Below are 17,684 nucleotides of genomic sequence, written 5' to 3' on the forward strand. Positions count from 1 at the left end.
CTCACAGGTCATGTGGAATTTATGCTGTTTCAAATGTGTGTTACTGGCCACAAGATGCTTCTTTTCCTCTTGTTCAGTGAATGGGACTAGATAAAGCACTACACTTCCCTGATACAATTGCAGGTTTTTTTGCCTTTTTTTTTTTTTTTTTTCTGGCTTCATCCTTGATGAATTACTTGTATTTTGAAAATATGTTCTTAAATATACCTCGGATTTTTCCCAGCGTTTCCTTTGGTGAAGCTTGATTCTTTTGGGCTATCTTTAATTTATTTAATGTTCAGTAAGGGTCTGATTTTATTTAACATGCAAGTGCAACTTACCCCCCCATTCTTAATGGCATTGCAACCACATGTACTGCACTATATATTTATTGTAATACTCCTCCCAGCTTTCACTGTATTCATCGTGTCTAGTTTATTTCTAGTCACTATATCCACATTACCCTTTTCCTGTGGCCTGAGTGGCTTTTGAGCATATTCCATAAGGAAGCAATCCTGTATTACTCTTATAATCATGCTTGCTTAATAGTTTTTCCCACTAACATTTTCCTAGGAAATGTCTAGGTAATTGAACTCCTCCACTGGATCATTACGCTGGATTCGATACAGACTTCCTTCATCTGTAAAAACGTTTCCTGATACGCTTTCTCATCCACTCCTGAAAGTCTCTGGCAAGGTCCAAGGACTAACTTTTTCCATATCTCATTCTTCCGTTTACTTCAAATAGTCCCTATTGTGTCAGCCAAAATCCTAGTGTCATTTATTTCTGTTTATTCAGTATTCTCCCTGTATGCAAATTACTCCCTTCCTCATTACTTTTGTTTTACCTCACCCATCCGTAAAATTTATACCTTGGTAATTTTATCTCCCAGTTGATAGCTTGATTTAACCAAGTCTCTGTCATTCCAATGTAATCATAATTTTCCCTCAACACATGTTTCTAATACAGCAATCTTGTTTCATACATGTATGTTTCTAGCATTTGTAAAACACATTCATCCTGTTCTTTGTCCTTTTTGGTCACTTTTTTTTTTTTGAATGTGTAGAAAGAAAGGGTTTCCACATTGACTTAATTTACAAATTCAGTGCCCCTTTCTCTAACCGTTAAAGTCCTTATCTTTTTTGTCTACGTGAACTCTGGCTTCTGAGCAATAAAAGAAAATTAAGACTCTTTAAATTACTTCTCTCATCTCAGTCTGAAAGTGTTTCTGCAAAGTAAATCTCTTTTGATTTTGAAGGGTTGTTAACCCTGCTTTTTAGGTAAGAGACCTCAAACTTCTCTCCACAGAGGATTTTGACCCAGTATACCAGTAGTTAGCCTATAAGATCAATCCTTAGCCTCCTTTATTCAGATTGCCCTTTGAAAGTTACTTAAATGGTAGACCCACATGATTAGTTCTTTCTTTGGCAAGCAGACACTCATGCTGTCAGTCCTCTCTGGGTGCCAATACCTTCAGTGTGCACTAAACTTCCTGGAAGCTTTCTGACACCCTTTCAGTATTTTGAACTTTTGTCTGGTTGAGAATTGGAATATTGATTTACTTGTCTGGGTTGCTTATACCACGTGTCGTCGTTCCCCCCCTTTTATTTTCTTCATTGTTCTCCTTTTCTGACAGAGATAGGGTGATACAGAAGAGTTTGGATGCTTATTAATCAAAAATAAATCGAATTTTGGAAATGGAAAACAATCACTTATCTACCTGTAAATGGCAGAGCTGCTCTCTAGCTATCTTGCAGCTGCCCAGGGAAAGTAGAAATCTGGGCTCAGAGGGCTGAAATAACTCCACCCTGTTCTGTTTTGAACCAGTCTAATCTTCACTCCAGCTGCTTCTTCCTAAACACAGGGCAGCATCTTAACTATCCAAATGGCTGATTAAATTGTAGATTTACCCGTTTTCCTAATCTGTGAAAAGCGCAGTTCAAAACTATGTGTTTCTTAGTTGAATAAAGCCTGAAGAAAAAGTGATTCTTCCGTAACTCAGATTTATAGCTTCGCTCTTCCTTTCCTCCTTTCTCACTTTCACTATGTCCTGTTGTAGCTGTTCCTCTTCTGTTGCCTTATTTTACAGCTATTGCTTCCCACTTCTTTTGATATATTTATCTATAACCCACGTCTACATCTGCACACCAACCTTCTCTTGTCTAGCTAACCGGAGACATATTTCACTGCAGTTCTGTGAGCTGCATGAGCTCTTATGATTCTGCCAGCTGATGAAGATTGACCTGCTGTAGAGGGAATGAAAAACTGGGACATCTTTTCATTCTTCCTGTCAGTAAAACACCTGCTTCTAAGCCTTCCATTAAGAAAAATAATAATAATAAAAAAAAATCCACCATATTATATTACAGTAAAACTACACAGTGCAGGGAGATTGATTTAGGCAATATGTGTTTATCCAGATTGGAATATACTTCGAAGTCTGAGGGTGAGGGCCTCATACTTCAAAGAGCTCTAAGGATTTATGGAAAAGTCTGAGAGTGCCGTGTGAACCCATCAGCGTGGACACAGATCTTGGAATCTAGATGTTCGTGTTTGACACATGACTGAACACATGAACCATAAATAACAGCGATCCCTGTTTGTAGGAGATGAGCCTTTGATGCGTGGAAGTGGTTCTATTTTGCTGTATCATGGGATAGAGAGCATGGGAAGCAGTGCATCACTAGTTAGTTCAGAAGTGACTGATAGATAGGGTGGACCTTGCTAGCTCTTGTGTAATCTGTTTGCTACTTGGAGAACTCCTTTCCTTCTGCAGTGAGATATATCTTGCTCAGAAGTAAATGGAATCTAATTATTTGTGGGCTGAAATAAGAACAAATGGAGATATAGAAAGAACTATGTCTAGGTCAGCAGAGCAATGAAGAAAAAGTCCAAGAGAGGAAAAAGTGTATGACAGCATAAGAGAGGAAAAAGGTAATTCAGAATGCAAGTGAATGCATGTAGGAGAAGAAACTAAACAAAATTACACACCACGATTGTAGAAATAGATTAAGAATACAGACGTAAAAGATAAGTAATGGAGAGCGAAAACATGATTACACCAAGAAAACTGTGTTTAAAAACATGCATTTACCTAACTTAGGACTTTAACTTGCAAAATACCATGGCATCAGTGCCAAAGATTACTTGACTACTGTTAGCTTGTGCAGCACTAAAAGCAGAATCATGTCAATTGCTTATTTGCATGATTTTTCATATTTCTGAGAGTTGATATGGAAATGATCCGTTCTGTATCAGTACAATTTCTGAACACTTGACAAGAGATACTGTGGCTTCCCCTTCAGAAAAGAATCTCGAGAGCCGAGTACAGGGGGACAATCACTTCCCTAGCCCTGCTGGCCACACTGCTTCTGATACCAGCCAGGATGCTGTTGGCCTTCTTGGCCAGCTGAGCACACTGCTGGCTCATATTCAGCCCACTATCCTCTAATACTTCCAGGTCCTTCTCTGCCAGGCAGCTTTCCAACCACTCATCTCCCAGCCTGTAGCTCTGCTTGGGGTTGTTGTGCCCCAGGTGCAGGACCCGGCACTTGGCCTTGTTGAACTTCATGCAGTTGGCCTCAGCCCATTGGTGCAGCCTATCCAGATCCTCCTGCAGAGCCTTCCTACCCTCGAGCAGATCGACACACGCACCTAACGTGGTGTCATCTGCAAACTTACTGAGGGTGCACTCGATCCCCTCATTCAGATCATCGATAAAGATTTTAAAGAGGACTGGCCGTAGTCCTGAGCCCTGGGGGACTGCACTAGTGACCGGCCTCCAAGTGGCTTTAGCTCCAGTTAAATGTAACTGGACTACAACAGCAGGCATGCTTCTAGCCACACGTGCCTTTTTCCAGAGAGCAAGCTGAAGAACATGGCAACTCACAGCGTGCTGCACCCTGAGGGGCAAGGGCAGAGCAAAGCCCAGGCTGGCACAACACAAAGCGTTGGGGACGGCCATGGCTGCGGAATGCTGGCCCCAAGGGCGGTTGGGCGGTTGGGCAGGCCTGTACCGGCTGCCCGTGCTGACGGGGAGGCTGCTCGGCTGCCTGCTCCTCCCGCAAGTGTCCGCTCCAGACACAACCTCAACCAGAGGGAGTCAGCTTCTTTTTCCTCTCTCTTCAAGCAGGATGGTGACACGATCGGGTCAGGAAGGGAGTGACTGCTGCATGAGGATGAGGGGACAGGGACAGCCTCGGTGAGTCGCTGCAGACCCTTGGGCACAGAGGCAGGGGATGCCCATGATCATGGAGGGGGATGCTGCTCCGTTTGGTGCTTTTCCTCTTTCAGACAGAAACATCCCTAGTGATGAGACCGGACCATGGCACACTGCTGGCCTCTCTCGCTTTGAGAACTCAGCCAGAAAAGATGCCAACGCTCTACAGGACAGATAAGACAGCCCCAAGCCATTCCCCACCATGGTGTCACCACGCTAAGTGGGAGTATGACACATTTAAGCTACAAGGAACATCTGGAAGATGGGAGATGGACAGCCTTGGTGTGAGGCTGGGAGAACCTCGGTGAGTTGCTAGAGACCCTCGCGCGCAGAAGTAGGGGCAGCCTGTGGTCTATGGGGAATGCTGCTCCGTTTCATGCTTTTCCTTTTGCAGCCAGATTTATACAGCAGTGGGACCAAACCACAGCACACTTCTGGCCACTCTCCCCTTCAGAAATCACCTGGAAGGAAGAGCTCCCAATGCAGTCCAGGACAGGTAAGATCCTCCCCAGCCTACACCCCCGATGGTCCACAACAAGAAGGAAGTTGACAGAATGGGGGCAGGACAGCAGTAAATGCTGCATGAAGAAGACAGGCCACAGACAGCCTCGGTGAGTCACTAGATACTCTTGAGCAGAGAGGCAGAGGCTGCCCATGGTCGCAGGGAGGTGCTGCTCCGTTTGTTGCTTTTCTTCTTTCAGCCAGAAACAGCACAATCCTGGACTCTCTGCCCTCGAGCACTCAGCTGGACAGTAGAGCTGCCAACGCTCTCCAGGGCATGTTCATGTAAGATCGCCCCAACCCACATCCACCAGCCTATAACAGCAAGCAGGAAGGTGACACACTCGGGCCAGGGGGACAGCGACCGCTCGATGAGGACGATGGGACAAGGACGGCCTTGGTGAGTCGCTGGAGACCCTTGGGCACAGAGGCAGGGGATGCCCGTGTTGACAGAGGGATGCTGCTCCGTTTGGTGTTTCTTCTCTTTCAGCCAGAATCACACAGTAATTGGACCAGACCATGGGACAATCCTGGCTGCTCTACCCTTTCGAAGTCATCTGGGAGGAAGAGCTGCCGATACTCTCCAGGAAAGGTAAGATTTCCCCAACCCACACCCACCATGTTCTAACAGCAAGGAGGACGGTGACATGATCGGGGTAGGATGGGAGTGGTCTCTGTATCAGGATGACGGAACAATGACAGCCTCGGTGACTCGCTTGAGACCCTCGGGCACAGAAGTAGGGGCAGCCTGTGCTCTCAGGGGGATGCTTCTCCATTTGTTGGTTCTTCTTTTTCAGCCAGAATCACATGGCGATTGGACCAGACCATGTCAAAATCATAGAATCATAGAATCATAGAATATCCTGAGTTGGAAGGGACCCTTAAGGATCATCAAGTCCAACTCTTGACACCGCACAGGTCTACCCAAAAGTTCAGACCATGTGCCTAAGTTCACAGTCCAATCTCTTCTTAAATTCAGACAGGCTCGGTGCAGTGACCACTTCCCTGGGGAGCCTGTTCCAGTGTGCAACCACCCTCTCTGTGAAGAACCCCCTCCTGACGTCCAGCCTAAATTTCCCCTGCCTCAGCTTAACCCCGTTCCCGCGGGTCCTGTCACTAGTGTTAATGGAGAAAAGGTCTCCTGCCTCTTGACAACCCCTTACAAGGAAGTTGTAGACTGCGATGAGGTCTCCCCTCAGCCTCCTCTTCTCCAGGCTGAACAGGCCCAGTGACCTCAGCCGTTCCTCGTACGTCTTCCCCTCAAGGCCTTTCACCATCTTCGTAGCCCTGGCCACTCTCCCCTAGAGAAGACAGCTGTAAGGAAGATCTGCCAATGCTCTCCGGGACAGGTAAGATTGCCCCAACCCACACCCAGCAGGTTCTATTTGCAAGCAGGATGGTGAAACGATCTGGTTAGGACGGGAGTGACTGCTCCATCAGGTTGACGGGACACCGACAGCCTCGGTGACTCACTGGAGACCCTCGGGCACAGAGGCAGGGGCTTCCCGTGCTTAGAGAGGGATGCTGCTCTGTTTGGTGCTTCTTCTCTTTCAGCCAGAATCACACAGCGATGGCACAAAACCACAGCACACTCCAGGCCACTCTCGCCTTGAGAAATCAGCTGGAATAAGAGCTGCCAACACTCTGCAGAACAGGTAGTATCCCCCCAACCCACACCCACCAGGTTCTAACAGCAAGGAGGACGGTGACATGATCGGGGAAGGACGGGAGTGGCTGCTGTATGAGGACACTGGTATAATGACAGCCTCGGTGAGTCGCTGGAGACCCTCGGGCACTGAAGTAGGGGCAGCCTGTGCTCTCAGGGGGATGCTGCTCCGTTTCGTGCTTCTCCTTTTGTAGCCAGATTCACACCGCGATGGGACCAAAACACAGCAGACGCCTGGCCACTCTCCCCTTGAGAAGTCAGCTGGAAGGAAGAGCTCTCAACACTCTACCTGACAGGTAAGATCGCCCCAAGCTACACCCCCGATGGTCCACAGCAAGCAGGAAGCTGTCAGAATGGGGGCAGGACAGGAGTGATCGCTGCATGAGGATGATGGGACATGGACAGCATCGGTGAGTCGGTAGATACTCTTGAGCAGAGAGGCAGGGGCTGCCCATGGTCACAGGGAGGTGCTGCTTTGTTTTGTGCTTCTTCTCTTTTAGCCAGACACACACAGCGATGAGACCAGACCAAGGCACAATCCTGGCCTCTCTGCCCTTGAGAAGTCAGCTGGAAGGAACTTCCAGCGCTCTCTATGACAGTTAAGATCTCCCCAGCCAACGCCCAGCAGGCTGGGCTTTGCTGCTCCATTTGGTGCTTTTCCTCTTTCAGCCAGAAACGGCACAATCCTGGCCTCTCTGCCCTCGACCACTCATCTGGGAGGAAGAGCTGCCAATGCTCCCTAGGACAGGTAAGATCGCCCCAACCCACATCCACCAGCCTCTAACAGCAAGCAGGAAGGTGACACACTCGGGCCAGGAGGGCAGTGACTGCTCCATGAGGACGATGGGACAGGGACGGCCTCAGTGAGTTGCTGGAGACCCTTGGGCACAGAGGCAGGGGCTGCCCGTCTTAACAAAGGGATGCTGCTCCGTTTGGTGCTTCTTCTCTTTCAGGTAGAATCACATGGTGATTGGACCAGACCACGGCACAATCCTGGCTGCTCTCCCCTTGAGATGTCAGCTGTAAAGAAGTGCTGCCAACACTCTCCATGACAGGTAAGATTTCCCCAACCCACACCCACCAGGTTCTAACAGCAAGGAGGATGGTGACATGATCGGGCCAGTAGGGCAGTGACTGCTCCATGTGGATGATGGGACAGGGACGGCTTTGGTGAGTCACTGGAGACACTCAGGTAGAGAGGCAGGGTATGCCCATGTTCACAGAGGGATGCTGCTCTGTCTCGTATTGCTTCTCTTTCAGCCAGACACACACAGCGATGGAACCGGACCAAGGCACAATCCTGGCCGCTCTCCCCTTGAGAAGTCAGCTGGGAGGAAGAGCTGCCAATGCTCTCTAGGACAGGTAAGATTGCCCCAACCCACACCCACCAGCCTCTAACAGCAAGGAGGATGGTGACATGATCGCGGTAGGACGGGAGTGGCCGTTGTATCAGGATGACAGAACAATGACAGCCTCGGTGACTTGCTGGAGACACTCGGGCAGAGAGGCAGGGGCTGCCCATGTTCACAGAGGAATGCTGCTCTGTTTGGTGCTTCTTCTCTTTCAGCCAAAATCACACGGAGTGTGGACCAGACCACTGCACAATCCTGGCTGCTCTTCCCTTGAGATGTCAGTTGTAAGGAAGAGCTGCCAACACTTTTCAGGACAGGCAAGATTGCCCGAAACCACACCCACCAGGCTCTAACTGCAAGCAGGACAGTGACACGCTTGGGCCAGGACGGGATTGACTGCTCCATCAGGATGACGGGAGATGGATTGACGTGGTGAGACGCTCGAGTCCATCGGGCACAGAGGCAGGGTCAGCCCCTGGTCACACGGGGATGCTGCTGCGTTTGTTCTTTCTCTTATTAAAGCCAGACACACACAGCGATGGGAAGCAGACAACGGCACAATTGTGGCGACTCTCCCTTTGAGAAGACATCAGGAAGGAACTTCCAGCACTCTCCAGGACAAGTAACATTGCCCCAACCCATATCCACCATTGTCCACAGAAAGCAGGAAGGTGAAACGATCTGGCTAGGACAGCAGTGACCACTCAATGGAGACGACGAAATACGGAAAGCCTCGGTGAGTCATTGGAGACCCTTGGGCACAGAGGCAGGGGCTGCCTGTGGTCACATAGGAATGCTGCTCTGTCTCATGGTGCTTCTCTTTCAGCCATAAACGCACAGCAATATAACCAGACCACAGCACAAACTTGCCGCTCTCCCCTTGAGAAGTCAGCTGGAAGGAAGAGCTGCCAATGCTCACAGTTAAGATCTCCCCAACCCACACCTAACAGGTTCTAACAGCAAGGAGGACGGTGATATGATTGGGGTAGGATGGGAGTGGCTGCTGTATCAGGATGATGGAACAATGACAGCCTCGGTGAGTCGCTGGAGACCCTTGGGCACAGAAGTAGGGGCAGCCTGTGGTCTCAGGAGGATGCTGCTCTGTCTCGTGGTGCTTCTCTTTCAGCCAGAAATGCACAACGATGGAACCAGACCACGGCACAACCTTGCTGCTCTCCCCTTGAGAAGACAGCTGGGAGGAAGATCTGCCAATGCTCTCCAGGACAGGTAAGATTGCCCCAACCCACACCCAGCAGGTTCTATTTGCAAGCAGGACGGTGAAACGATCTGGTTAGGACGGGAGTGACTGCTCCATCAGGTTGACGGGACACCGACAGCCTCGGTGACTCACTGGAGACCCTCGGGCACAGAGGCAGGGGCTTCCCGTGCTTAGAGAGGGATGCTTCTGTGTTTGGGGCTTCTTCTCTTTCAGCCAGAATCACACAGCGATGGCATAAAAACACAGCACACTCCTTGCCGCTCTCCCCTTGAGAAATCAGCTGGGATAAGAGCTGCCAACCCTCTCCAGGACAGGTATGATCGCCCCAGCCTACGCCCAGCAGGCTGTAAGAGCAAGCAGGATGGTGACACGCTTGGGCCAGGATGGCAATGACCTCTCCATGAGGACGACGGGACACTGACAGCCTCGGTGAGTCGCTAGATACTCTTGAGCAGAGACGCAGGGGCTGCCCATGGCCACAGGGGGTTGCTGCTCTGTTTGGTGCTGCTTCTCTTTCAGCCAGACACACACTGTGACGAGACAAGAGCACGGCAAACTTCTGGCCTCTCTGCCCTCGAGCACTCAGCTGGAAGGAAGAGCTGCCAATGCTCTCCAGGAAAGGTAAGATCACCCCAACCCACACCCGCCAGGCTCTAACAGCAAGCAGGACGGTGAAATGATTGGGTTAGGACAGGCGTGACCGCTGCATGAGGATGACGGGACACGGACATCCTTCGTGAATCGCTGGAGACCCTTGGGCACTCAGGCAAGCGCTGCCCATGGTTACGGGGGATGCGGCTCAGTTTGGAGCTTTTCCTCTTTCAGACAGAAACACACCTAGCCATGAGACCGGACCATGGCACACTGCTGGCCTCTCTCGCTTTGAGAACTCAGCCAGAAAAGATGCCATCGCTCTACAGGACAGATAAGACAGCCCCAAGCCATTCCCCAGTATGGTGTCACGGTCGGACCAGGAATGCAGTGACCACTCAATGAGGACGATGGGACAGGGACGGCATTGGTGAGTTGCTAGAGACACTCGGGCACAGAGGCAGGGGATGCTCATGTTCAGAGAGGGATGCTGCTCTGTCTCGTGGTGCTTCTCTTTCAGCCAGAAATGCACAGCGATGGAACCAGACAATGGTATAATCCTTGCCACTCTCCCCTTGAGAAGTCGGGTGTAAGGAAGAGCTCCCAATGCTCTCCAGGACAGGTAAAATCGCCCCAGCCCACACCCGCCAGGCTCTAACTGCAAGCAGGATGGTAACAGGATTGGGTCAGGACATGAGTGACCGCTGGATCAGGATGATGGGACACAGACAGCCTTGGTGAGTCGCCAGAGACACTTGGACACTCAGGCAAGCGCTGCCCATGGTCACAGGGGGAAGCTGCTCCGTTTGGTGCTTTTCCTCTTTCAGACAGAAACATACCTAGCAATGAGACCAGGCTACGGCACACTGCTGGCCTCTCTCGCTTTGAGAACTCAGCCAGAAAAGATGCCAACAATCTACAGCACAGGTAAGACAGTCCCAAGCCATTCCCCACCACGGTGTCACCACGCTAAGTGGGAATATGACACATTTAAGCTACAGCGAACGTCTCCTGGACATCAGGAAGATGGGAGATGGACAGCCTTGGTGTGAGGCTGGGAGAGCCTCGTGCAAGGAGGAAGGAATGGCTTCCAGTGCTGAGAGGGGGTGGCTGCTCGGTTTGTCGCCTCCTCTATTAGAGCTGGAGACACTGACAGTGCTGGAATGAAGCCATGGCACACTCCTGGACTGTCTGGCATTGAGAAGTCAGCTAGAAAAGGTGTCAACAATCTCCAGGACAGGTAAGATTTCCCCAACCCATACCCCAGCATGGTCTCTTTGCAAGCAGGACAGTGACACGCTTGGGCCAGGACGGGAGTGACTGCTCCATCAGGATGACGTGAGACTGATTGACGTGGTGAGACACTCGAGGTTGTGGGGCACAAAGGCAGGGTCAGCGCCCAGTCACAAGGGGATGCTGCTCCGTTTGTTCTGTCTGCTATTAAAGCCAGACACACACGGCAATTGGACCAGACCAAGGCACAATCCTGGCCACTCTCCCCTTGAGAAGTCAGCTGGAAGGATCTTCCAGCGCTCTCCAGGACAGGTAAGATCGCCCAAACCCACACGCACCAGGCTCTAACTGCAAGCAGGACGGTGACACGATCGGGTCAGGACAGGAGTGACCGCTCCATGAGCATGACGGAACACAGACAGCATTGGTGAGTCACTAGATACACTTGAGCAGAGAGGCAGGGGCTGCCCATGGTCACAGGGGGTTGCTGCTTTGTTTTGTGCTTCTTCTCTATCCGCCAGACACGCACAGAAAAGACTCCAGACCACGGCACAATCCTGGCCTCTCTGCCCTTGAGAAGTCAGCTGGAAGGAACTTCCAGCGCTCTCTGGGACAGTTAAGATCTCCCCAACCAATTCCCAGCATGCTGGGCATTGCTGCTCCGTTTGGTGCTTTTCCTCTTTCAGCCAGAAACGGCACAATCCTGGCCTCTCTGCCCTCGAGCACTCAGCTGGACAGAAGAGGTGCAAACGCTCTCCAGGACAGGTAAGGTTGCCCTAACCCACACCCACCAGGTTCTAACAGCAAGCAGGACGGTGACGCGCTCGGGTCAGGAGGGCAGTAAACGCTGCATGAGGATGACAGGACACGGACAGCCTCGGTGAGTCGCAGTAGAGCCTCAGGCAGAGAGGCAGGGGCTGCCCGTGGTCATGGAGGGATGCTGCTCCTCTTTTTCCTTCTCTTATTAAAGCCAGACACACAGAGAATTGACTCCAGACCACGGCACAGTCCTGGCTTCTCTGCCATTGAGAACTCAGCTGGAAGGAAGAACTTGCTATGCTCTTCAGGAGAGGTAAGATCACCCCAAACCACACTCACCAAGGTCCACAGCAAACAGGAATATGATTCGATTGGTCCAGGATGGCAGTGAGCACTCCCGCAGGATGATGGGAGGTGGTCAGACTTGGTGAGATGCTCGAAAACCTCGGGCACAGAGGCAGGGTCATCCTGTGGTCACACGGGGGTGCTGCTCCGTTTGTTCTTTCTGATATTAAAGCCAGACACACACAGCGATGGGATGAGACCACGGCACAGTCCTGGCCTCTTTCCCCTTGAGAAGTCAGCTGGATGGAACTTCCAGCACTCTCCAGGACAGGTAAGAGCTCCCCAATCCACACCCAGCAGGCTGTAAAAGCAAGCAGGATGGTGACACTCTCGGGCCTGTATGGCAGTGAGCACTCCATGAGGATGACGGGACACGGACAGCATCGGTGAGACGCTAGATACCCTTGAGCAGAGAGGCAGGGGATGCCCACGGTCACACGGGGTTGCTGCTCTGTTTGGTGTTTTTCCTATTTCAGCTAGAAACGGCACAAGCCTCGCCTCTCTGCCCTTGAGCAATCAGCTGGATGAAAGAGCTGCCAACTCTCTCCAGGACAGGTAAGATCGCCCTAACGCACACCCACCAGGTACTAACTGCAAGCAGGACAGTGAAATGATCGGGTTAGGACGGGAGTGACCGCTGCATGAGCATGATGGGACACGGACAGCCTCGGTGAGTTGCTAGAGACCCTTGGGCACTCAGGCAAGCACTGCCCATGGTTACAGGGGGATGCTGCTCCGTTTGGTGCTTTTCCTCTTTCAGACAGAAACATCCCTAGCGATGAGACCGGACCACGGCAAACTTCTGGCCTCTCTGACCTTGAGCACTCATCTGGGAGGAAGAGATGCCAACGCTCTCCAGGACAGGTAAGATTGCCCTAACGCACACCCACCAGGTTCTATTAGTACGCAGGACGGTGACGTGATCAGGGTAGGATAGGAGTGGCCGCTGTATCAGGATGATGGAACAATGACAACCTTGGTGAGTCGCTGGAGACCCTCGGGCACAGAAGTAGGGGTAGCCTGTGCTCTCAGGGGGATGCCACTCTGTTTTGTGGTTCTCCTTTTGCAGCCAGATTCACACAGCGATGGGAGCAAACCACAGCACACTCGTGGCCACTCTCCCCTTGAGAAATCAGCTGGAAGGAAGGGCTACCAGTGCTCTCCAGGACAGGTAAGATCGCCCCAACCCTCACCCCTGATGGTGCACAGCAAGCATGAAGCTGACAGAATTGGGGCAGGATGGCAGTGAATGCTTCATCAGGAAGTCGGGACACAGACAGCCTCGGTGAGTCACTAGATAATCTTGAGCAGAGAGGCAGGGGATGCCCGTGGTCACAGGGAGGTGCTGCTCCGTTTGGTGCCTCTTCTCTTTCAGCTAGACACACACAGCAACGAGACTAGACCACGGCAAACTTCTGGCCTCTCTGCCCTCGAAGACTCATCTGGGAGGAAGAGCTGCCAACGCTCTCCAGGACAGGTAAGATCGCCCCAACCCACACCCACGTGCATGTATGAGCAAGCAGGAAGGTGACACACTCGGGCCAGGAGGACAGTGACCGCTCAATGAGGACGATTGGACAAGGACGGCCTCGGTGAGTCACTAGAGACCCTTGGGCATAGAGGCAGGGGCTGCCCATGTTCACAGAGGGATGCTGCTCTGTCTCATGGTGCTTCTCTTTTAGCCAGAAATGCACAGTGATGAGACCAGACCACAGCACAACCTTGCCTGTCTCCCTTTGCAAAGTCAGCTATAAGGAAGAGCTGCCAACGCTCTCCAGGACAGGTAAGATTGCCCCAAACCACACACACCAGGTTCTAACAGCAAGGAGGACGGAGACACGATCGGGGTAAGATGGGAGTGACTGCTGCACGAGGATGACAGAACACGGACAGCCTCCGTGATTCACGGTAGAGCCTCAGGCAGACAAGCAGAGGCTGCCCGTGGTCATGGAGGGATGGTGCTCCTCTTTTTCCTTCTCTTATTGAAGGCAGACACACACAGAATTGACTCCAGACCACGGCACAATCCTGATATTTCTCCCCTTGAGAAGTCAGCTGGAAGGAACTTCCAGCGCTCTCCAGGACAGGAAAGATCACCCCAAGCTATGCCCAGCAGGCTGTAAGAGCAAGCAGGATGGTTACATACTCAGGCCAGGATGGCAATGACCGCTCCATGAGGACAACGGGACACGGACAGCCTCGGTGAGTCGCTAGGTACTCTTGAGCAGAGAGGCAGGGGCTGCCAGTGTTCACATAGGGATGCTTTTTCGGTTGGTGCTTCTCTTTTGCAGCCAGAATCACACAGCGATGGAAAAAAACGATGGCACTACCTGGCCGCTCTCCTCTTGAGAAGCCATGGCACACTCCAGGACTCTCTCGCATTGAGAAGTCAGCTGGAAAAGGTGTCAATGATCTCCAGGACAGGTAATTTCGCCCCAACCCACACTCCAGCACAGTGTCTTTGCAAGCAGGACAGTGACACGCTCGGACCAGGACGGGAGTGACCGCTCCATCAGGATGACGGGATTGACGTGGTGAGACGCTCGAGGTTGTTGGGCACAGAGGCAGGGTCAGCCCCTGGTCACACGTGAATGCTGATCCATTTGTTCTGTCTCTAATTAAAGCCAGACGCACACAGCAATGGGAAGCAGATGATGGCACAATCGTGGCAACTCTCCCCTTGAGAAGTCAGCTGGGAGGAACATCCAGCGCTCTCCAGGACAGGTAAGAACGCCCAAACCCACACCCACCAGCCCATAACAGCAAGCAGGAAGCTGACATGATCGGGGTAGGACAGTAGTGTCTTCTGTATCAGGATGATGGAACAATGACAGCCTCAGTGAGTTGCTGGAGACACTCGGGCACAGAGGCAGGGGCTGCCCGTGTTCACAGAGGGATGCTGCTCTGTTTGGTGCTTATACTCTTTCACCCAGAATCACACGGCGATTGGACCAGACCACGGCACAATCCTGGCCGCTTTCCCCTTGAGATGTCAGTTGTAAGGAAGAGCTGCCAACACTCTTCAGGGCAGGTAAGATCGCACCAACCCACACCCACCAGTGTCCACAGTAAGCAGGAAGGTCACACGATCAGGCTAGGATGGGTGTGTATGCTGTATGAGGACGGCGGGACACTGACAGCCTTGGTGAGTTGCTGGAGACCCTCGGGCACAGAAGTTGGGGCAGCCTGTGGTCTCAGGGAGGTGCCTCTTCATTTGATGCATCTCTTTTCCAGCCAGATGTACTGGGTCTGGCTGGAATGTTAACTTTCCCGGCAGCAGCCCATACAGTGCCGTACTCTGTACTTGTAGCTGGAACAGCAGTGTTATCACACCAGTGTTGTGTCTACTGCTGAGCAGCAGTGGCACAGCATTGGGCCTTTCTCTAACCCTCCTAGGGGGTGGGCAAAAAGTGAGGAGAGAAAAATCACCTGGTCAGCTGACCTAAACCAATCAAAGGGATATTCCATACCATATGATGTCACACTCAGCAATAAAAGGTGGAAACAGGAAGAAGAGGGGAGGGGTGGGCTCTTGTTGTGAAAATGTCGGTCCTCCTCTCGAACACCGGCTGCGTGCGTTGAGGCCTTGCTTCAAGGACGTGGTCAACCATCGCTTATTTGTGGGAAGTAGAGAGTAATTTCTTTCCTCTGCACTTCCATATAGCCTTCATTTATTTTGTTTGTTTGTTTTCCTCCCTTCTTTTTATTTTTTCCCTTTTTCCCCTCCCTTTTCCCCTTTCCCTTTTTATTTCCCCTTAGTTAAATTGTTTAGTTCATAATAATCTTTCTTTATTATTATTATTTCCCTTTAATTAAATTATCCTTATCTCAACCCATGAGTTGTTCTTTGCTTTACTTCTCCCCCTCCTCATCTAAAGGAGGGGGAGTGAGAGAGCGGTTGTGGGGTTTAGCTGCCCAGCACGGTAAAACCACCACACATGCTGTAGGTGAGCCTGCTGGAGCAGGGGCGTTGGAATAGATGATCTCTGGAGGGCCCTTCAACCATTCAGTAATTCTGTGAAATAAATAAAAACATGTTGCGTTGTTGTTCTTCACGATGTGTAAGAAGTCTTCATTTTCAGAATTTTGTAGATTGTCTCATGATTTTTTTCATAGGTCTGGGACATGTCCCAGCAAGATGAGGACACTCCCTCTATGCAAATATAAATTTATATAGATATTTCCAAAAATGCATGTCCTCCCAATAACTTAAATGGAGATACTGTATCTCCCAAACATACTTATATTGGCATATTTCACATCTACATTTCATATCTAAATGGATTTGGGAGCAATGAAGTCTTTAGAGGTTGAATAGATCCTGCCTCTACTTCTTTGCCATTGGGCTACAGCTGGTAGCAGTTTCCTCATGTCACCTCTGTTTATGACCCAGAGAAATCTGACACCAAAAATGTCACTCAAATGTCACTCTGGCACCTCCAATGTCACCAGGGATCTGCATCTGAACAGCTCCCTCCTGCCCTCCACCTCCATTCAGTGTGCTGGGAGCTGAGACACGCAGCTGACATGCAGATGTCTGGTGTGCGCCCATCTAAACCACTGCACGAGGAAACTCCTGTGGAATTCCATGAGTCATGAGAGAGGCATCTAACCTCCCTCTAGCCTCTGGACTGAAAACAAAAAAGGAGCTGCCTTGCTGGATTCAGATGAAACACTTCCCTCAGCAGGGGGAAGGCAGATCTCTTCCTGTCCTTGTCTGGGTGCCCTGCCTAAAAACAGGACATGGAAAAGTCCTAATAGTTTGGACCTTTAGTTTTCTGTATGGACTTGGACCTAATAGTTTTCTGTATGAGAAATGACAGCACTGGAAATAAGTTTCCTTCCCAGCGGAGGGAACAAACACCAGTAATTGCTTCAATCAGTTTCAAAGTTGATTAACTTGGAGGCCCAGGGACTTGTCAAGACCTCCCTGTGCTGATGAGCTGGACTCCTGAGCCCAACGGGAGCTCCTGGCAAGCGGGCAGCACTGCAGAGAGACAGCTCTGCCCAGGAGCAGCTCCTCTGCACAGTGCACCAGCAGGGCTGGGGGCACTGCCTGCAGGGGACAAGGGACAAGGGCGGCTGAGAGAAGGGAGGGAGATGTTAAAGGCAGTGTGGAGGGGGGATGCTGAGAGCTCACTGCAGGAGAAATCTTCACAGCCCTGAACCGGGTAAGTCTGTGGCTGCAGGGCAACACAGCTGTTGTTCCTGGTGTCATCTCCAGATTTGCTGGCAAATCCCACATCCTATGGGATCTTTCAGGAGGACTTTCTACTATCTCTACTGTATGAATGACATGGTTCAGAGCAGGGCTTACCAGACACAGATGTCAGAGGGACAGGATATGAGGGTTCCTTCTCATGGGGCCAGCTGCAGCCTGTGCAGCCAGGGTGCAGTCAGGGGAGCCCAGGTCTGTGGTGCAGAGCAGGGTCCCTGCTGTGCCCCAGGGGCTGTGTGTCAGGGCAGGGCCTCTGCTGCCTGCCAGGCTCAGCACTCAGCATGCCCAGGGAACTTCCCAGGGCACAGCAGTGAGAATTTGTGGGTGTTAGGAACCCCCCCAGCAGGACAGGGCAGGGCAGGTTCCTGCTGCTGCCCAGAGCTCTACAGCACCTCCAGTCCATGTCAGAGGGGAATCTTCAACTGAGACATCAGAGCAAGGAATACTTGAAGAGAATGATTTTGTGCTTTGTGATTTCTCCTCTTGCTTTGCTGGATGGCAGTACGAGATGGGAATTTATTTTTACATTATTATGAAGTCACTGAGTCAACTGTTCTAGTTACCTCCTGTTAGGTCAGACCTGTTCCTTAGCCACACAATAT

This window comes from Aythya marila, assembly GCF_965140915.1.
Source record: "Aythya marila genome assembly, contig: HAP1_HAP1_SCAFFOLD_154, whole genome shotgun sequence".
In the NCBI taxonomy this organism is placed as follows: domain Eukaryota; kingdom Metazoa; phylum Chordata; class Aves; order Anseriformes; family Anatidae; genus Aythya; species Aythya marila.